This window comes from Heterodontus francisci, chromosome 29, assembly GCF_036365525.1.
Source record: "Heterodontus francisci isolate sHetFra1 chromosome 29, sHetFra1.hap1, whole genome shotgun sequence".
Lineage (NCBI taxonomy): Eukaryota > Metazoa > Chordata > Chondrichthyes > Heterodontiformes > Heterodontidae > Heterodontus > Heterodontus francisci.
Window position 1 is genome coordinate 47,877,911 of NC_090399.1, and position 6,314 is coordinate 47,884,224.

A 6,314-nucleotide genomic window follows, 5' to 3' on the forward strand; every position below is an offset into this window, starting at 1 on the left:
TATTGCACGGATCGCTGCAGTTCTTTTCGAGTTGAGGAATTTGCAGCAAATTGAATATCAGAGAACCAACTAAACTGTCGTTACCGAGATTCAACACACAGTGCAGAGTCAGCGAGGTGAGGATTAATTTGAAAGTGAACGGTCGTTGATCTGAAATGTTATCTTCCCTCCTCTCTCCACCGATGCTGCTTCATTTGCTGAACATTTCCAACATTGCTGTCGCAAGTTGGACTGCCAGTGACCACAGTGTTTTGCTGTCATAGCAGAGTTTAAATTGTTGATGAATAAGTAGCCACAGTTTTGATGGCCGAGTCCTTAATGCGTTGCATTTGCAATTCGCTCGTATTTCCCCGCGGAGCGTCGAACCCCCTCACAACTGTCGGCTTAATATTTAACGCACTGCTTCACAAGGCTCATTTTATTGACCCCGCTCCCTCTGGAAATATTTGGGTAATATCGATATCGATCTCGAGGAAACGGGAGGATTGCCTCATCATCTGGATTAATTTCCTGACACTAGATCTGCATTTGGTTTAATATTTTCATTCAATAGGTACCTTTCAACCGTCTTTTCAAATAATCATGCTACAAGCGAGAGGCGCACGGAGTAAATTCTTCGCCGAAGTGGAGACCTTGTCTGAGTGTGACGGTGGGACTTTGGTCCACATGGTAAATTCCGGTAAGCTTTCCGCAAGTTCAATGCAAATTAAGAGTCAGGCATTGTCATAGTTTTTTCAAACTTCAAGTGTCTTAAATTGCCTTGTTAAACAGAAACTGCCTGGCAGTGGCATTTACTTGTCCATCAGCTGAACGAAGTTGGTTCAATAGCTTTAACTTACTGCAGCAGGAAGCTAAGCTAGCGAGCTAGTGACTCAACAGAGGCTCGATGAAAGCAATCAGGATTTTAAAGTGCACTGCAGCCACTGTGAGTCCGTGGTGGAAGGAGCGAATGTTGAAGTTGATTCATGGGGGTGTCAGTCAAGCGCGTTGTTTGTCCTGGATGGGGTCGAGCTTCTTGAGTGTTGCTGGAGCTGCACTCAACCAACAAATGGAGGGTATTCCAAAACACTCCTGACTGGTACAAAAACAAGAAATACTGGAATCACTCAGCAGGTCTGGCAGCATCTGTGGAAAGAGAAGCAGAGTTAACGTTTCGGGTCAGTGACCCTTCTTCGGAACTGGTGGTGCCTGCCTTCCTGTCTTGTGGATGGTGGGCAGGCTTTGGGGATTCAGATGTTAAATTAGCAGCTTGTGACCTGCTCCTGTAGCCACTGTACTTATATGGCTGATTTAGTTCAGTTTCTGGCTAGTTGTAACCCGGCACATGTTGATAGTTCGGGATTCAGCGATGGTAATGCCATTGACTGTCAAGCGGAGATGGTTGGATACTCACTTGTTGCAGTTGGTCATTGCCTGGCACTTATGTGGCGCGAATGTAATTGTCTGCCTGTGTGCTTATTTCCGTCTATGTGTATCTTTCTGCGCCTCACATTTTCTACACTTTTCTGCGTGGCAGTTTGCCTCACAGATTCCTCGCTGCCTACATCCGGTTACTCTGCATCTTAATTTACAAAGAGACGGAAATGTGAATTATAAGTTTTCTTTCAGCAGTGTCCGATGGAAGGTGAAACAAGTGTCATCAAATATTTTTTTTCGAAAGATTCAGTGGAACAGTAACGATGCATCCCACCATATATAGGCTGTTGATGCGTTCCTCATTGGTATAATGCTGAGTATCCTCACCTGTAATATGGGACACCTGGGGTTGAAATTGCTGACAGCAACAATGCGATTTGAACAAGTCAACCCTTCCGTCATTGTTTAATTTCCTAAATATCATATACCTGGAACATTAACTCTGTTTCTCATGACAAAGTCAAAGATGCTAATTAGCTCAAGCAGTGGCTTTTTATATATCAAGGTTCCAGCATCTTCAGCATTTCGCCTTTGTATGACGTTGGGGAATATATGACTCTTTTCGCGGAAAAAGTCGACTCCGTTTCGAACCGCAGCGTTTGATATTTCCCCCAATTTGCAATGCAAAACCATGGGCTGGGCGGGCAGTCATCAGGAAAGGCAGCTTTCAGTTAGTTTCGAAATTGAAATGTGCTGTTTAGGACAGCCTGGGCGAACGGTCTAAGGCAGTGGATTAAAGCTGTAATCGCTCCTGGGGCGTGTGTCGTATTACATTGCTGCCAAAATTTTTTACAGATCTGATGTTGGTCCCATCGCAAAAATGCATCGTTTCGAGGCTGTGTCGGTTGTGACATTGCTGCAGCTGGCAGGGTATGTAGCCGCAGCTAGTGTGTGGCGCCGTGATCGTATAGTGGTTAGTACTCTGCGTTGTGGCCCCAGCGACCTCGGTTCGAATCCACATCACGGCAATAACTGTTTGCAGTTCTCCTTTCTCCTCGACGCCACTTGGAGAGCCCACTAAAATCCCTGTTTATTTATATGCTTGTTTGCTGACCAAAAGCAATTTGCTCCATCCAAACCTCACACTGTTGGGTGTCTGTGCTTGATGCTCCCCAATTCAAACCTGCCTCTTCCCTCACATTTTCCTCCCTTCCACAATCACTAACCCTACTTTACTTTAGTCCTTCCATTTCGTTGTCACTTTACTGCCGCCTTAACAACTATAATAATCACCATCAATACTTACAACTTTACGCTGCTTTGCCGCCACCGCTCTTCCTCGAGGTCCATCTCCCATTCGCACTAATGTACATCTCACCCTTGAAACCAGTCCATGCATTTAGACCTGTGGGACGGCTAGGCAGACAAGCGCTGCAAAAGCAGGTCTGGCCTTCCGAAGGGCAGTGGCCCGATTGTTCACAACATTATCTTCGGAATCTATTGATAATTTCAATGCTTACTGATGACCTGGACTTTCTTTGCCTCTAAACACCTATCACAGATCGCCAAAAGTACTGAAAGTCTTTGTTGTCTTCTTCATATAATGCTGCATTTTAATGGTCAATAGATATTGTGTGATTATTTCTCTGGTGTAAGTAATCTATTTTATATATTTGATCTTTGCCTCGGTGATTCATCTCTATCCTGCACGTTTAGCTTGAATCTGGTTGCAATTTATAATCAGAGATAAGGTTTGAGCAGCCGGCGGGCAGCAACAGAGACTGGGGCTGGTCTGTGCGCTGTGGGAGCAGACCACCACATTTCTGCTGTTCACATTCAGTATCCAGCAGAATACTGATGTTATATTGCCATTAAATATCAGAGGATTTAGATTATTGCACGGATCGCTGCAGTTCTTTTCGAGTTGAGGAATTTGCAGCAAATTGAATATCAGAGAACCAACTAAACTGTCGTTACCGAGATTCAACACACAGTGCGGAGTCAGCGAGGTGAGGATTAATTTTAAAGTGAACGGTCGTTGATCTGAAATGTTATCTTCCCTCCTCTCTCCACCGATGCTGCTTCATTTGCTGAACATTTCCAACATTGCTGTCGCAAGTTGGACTGCCAGTGACCACAGTGTTTTGCTGTCATAGCAGAGTTTAAATTGTTGATGAATAAGTAGCCACAGTTGTGATGGCCGAGTCCTTAATGCGTTGCATTTGCAATTCGCTCGTATTTGCCCGCGGAGCGTCGAACCCACTCACAACTGTCGGCTTAATATTTAACGCACTGCTTCACAAGGCTCATTTTATTGACCCCGCTCCCTCTGGAAATATTTGGGTAATATCGATATCGATCTCGAGGAAACGGGAGGATTGCCTCATCATCTGGATTAATTTCCTGACACTAGATCTGCATTTGGTTAAATGTTTTCATTCAATAGGTACCTTTCAACCGTCTTTTCAAATAATCATGCTGCAAGCGAGAGGCGCACAGAGTAAATTCTTCGCCGGAGTGGAGACCTTGTCTGCGTGTGACGGTGGGACTTTGGTCCACATGGTAAATTCCGGTAAGCTTTCCGCAAGTTCAATGCAAATTAAGAGTCAGGCATTGTCATAGTTTTTTCAAACTTCAAGTGTCTTAAATTGCCTTGTTAAACAGAAACTGCCTGGCAGTGGCATTTACTTGTCCATCAGCTGAACGAAGTTGGTTCAATAGCTTTAACTTACTGCAGCAGGAAGCTAAGCCAGCGAGCTCGTGACTCAACAGAGGCTCGATGAAAGCAATCAGGATTTTAAAGTGCACTGCAGCCACTGTGAGTCCGTGGTGGAAGGAGCGAATGTTGAAGTTGATTCATGGGGGTGTCAGTCAAGCGCGTTGTTTGTCCTGGATGGGGTCGAGCTTCTTGAGTGTTGCTGGAGCTGCACTCAACCAACAAATGGAGGGTATTCCAAAACACTCCTGACTGGTACAAAAACAAGAAATACTGGAATCACTCAGCAGGTCTGGCAACATCTGTGGAAAGAGAAGCAGAGTTAACGTTTCGGGTCAGTGACCCTTCTTCGGAACTGGTGGTGCCTGCCTTCCTGTCTTGTGGATGGTGGGCAGGCTTTGGGGATTCAGAAGTTAAATTAGCAGCTTGTGACCTGCTCCTGTAGCCACTGTACTTATATGGCTGATTTAGTTCAGTTTCTGGCTAGTTGTAACCCGGCACATGTTGATAGTTCGGGATTCAGCGATGGTAATGCCATTGACTGTCAAGCGGAGATGGTTGGATACTCACTTGTTGCAGTTGGTCATTGCCTGGCACTTATGTGGCGCGAATGTAATTGTCTGCCTGTGTGCTTATTTCAGTCTATGTGTATCTTTCTGCGCCTCACATTTTCTACACTTTTCTGCGTGGCAGTTTGCCTCACAGATTCCTCGCTGCCTACATCCGGTTACTCTGCATCTTAATTTACAAAGAGACGGAAATGTGAATTATAAGTTTTCTTTCAACAGTGTCCGATGGAAGGTGAAACAAGTGTCATCAAATATTTTTTTTCGAAAGATTCAGTGGAACAGTAACGATGCATCCCACCATATATAGGCTGTGGATGCGTTCCTCATTGGTATAATGCTGAGTATCCTCACCTGTCATATGGGACACCTGGGGTTGAAATTGCTGACAGCAACAATGCGATTTGAACAAGTCAACCCTTCCGTCATTGTTTAATTTCCTAAATATTATATACCTGGAACATTAACTCTGTTTCTCATGACAAAGTCAAAGATGCTAATTAGCTCAAGCAGTGGCTTTTTATATATCAAGGTTCCAGCATCTTCAGCATTTCGCCTTTGTATGACGTTGGGGAATATATGACTCTTTTCGCGGAAAAAGTCGACTCCGTTTCGAACCGCAGCGTTTGATATTTCCCCCAACTTGCAATGCAAAACCATGGGCTGGGCGGGCAGTCATCAGGAAAGGCAGCTTTCAGTTAGTTTCGAAATTGAAATGTGCTGTTTAGGACAGCCTGGGCGAACGGTCTAAGGCAGTGGATTAAAGCTGTAATCGCTCCTGGGGCGTGTGTCGTATTACATTGCTGCCAAAATTTTTTACAGATCTGATGTTGGTCCCATCGCAAAAATGCATCGTTTCGAGGCTGTGTCGGTTGTGACATTGCTACAGCTGCCCGAGCTCGTAACCACAGCTAGTGTGTGGCGCCGTGATCGTATAGTGGTTAGTACTCTGCGTTGTGGTCGCAGCAACCTCGGTTCGAATCCGAGTCACGGCAATAACTGTTTGCAGTTCTCCTTTCTCCTCGACGCCACTTTTCGAGCCCACTAAAATCCCTGTTTGTTTATATGCTTGTTTGCTGACCAAAAGCAATTTGCTCCATCCAAACCTCGCACTGTTGGATGTCTGTGCTTGATGCTCCCCAATTCAAACCTGCCTCTTCCCTCACATTTTCCTCCCTTCCACAATCACTAACCCTACTTTACTTTAGTCCTTCCATTTCGTTGTCACTTTACTGCCGCCTTAACAACTATAATAATCACCATCAATACTTACAACTTTACGCTGCTTTGCCGCCACCGCTCTTCCTCGAGGTCCATCTCCCATTCGCACTAATGTACATCTCACCCTTGAAACCAGTCCATGCATTTAGACCTGTGGGACGGCAAGGCAGACAAGCGCTGCAAAAGCAGGTCTGGCCTTCCGAAGGGCATTGGCCCGATTGTTCACAACATTATCTTCGGAATCCATTGATAATTTCAATGCTTACTGATGACCTGGACTTTCTTTGCCTCTAAACACCTATCACAGATCGCCAAAAGTACTGAAAGTCTTTGTTGTCTTCTTCATATAATGCTGCATTTTAATGGTCAATAGATATTGTGTGATTATTTCTCTGGTGTAAGTAATCTATTTTATATATTTGATCTTTGCCTCGGTGATTCATCTCTATCCTGCA

At 44.8% G+C, this 6,314-nt stretch overlaps 1 non-coding gene across 1 annotated transcript; it reads left to right on the plus strand.

The window, feature by feature from the left end:
* Positions 1-5,561: 5,561 nt before the first annotated feature.
* On the plus strand, positions 5,562-5,633 carry trnah-gug (transfer RNA histidin (anticodon GUG)). The gene has a single exon. It is a non-coding gene; the product is annotated as a tRNA-His (tRNA).
* The last annotated feature ends 681 nt before the right edge of the window (positions 5,634-6,314 follow it).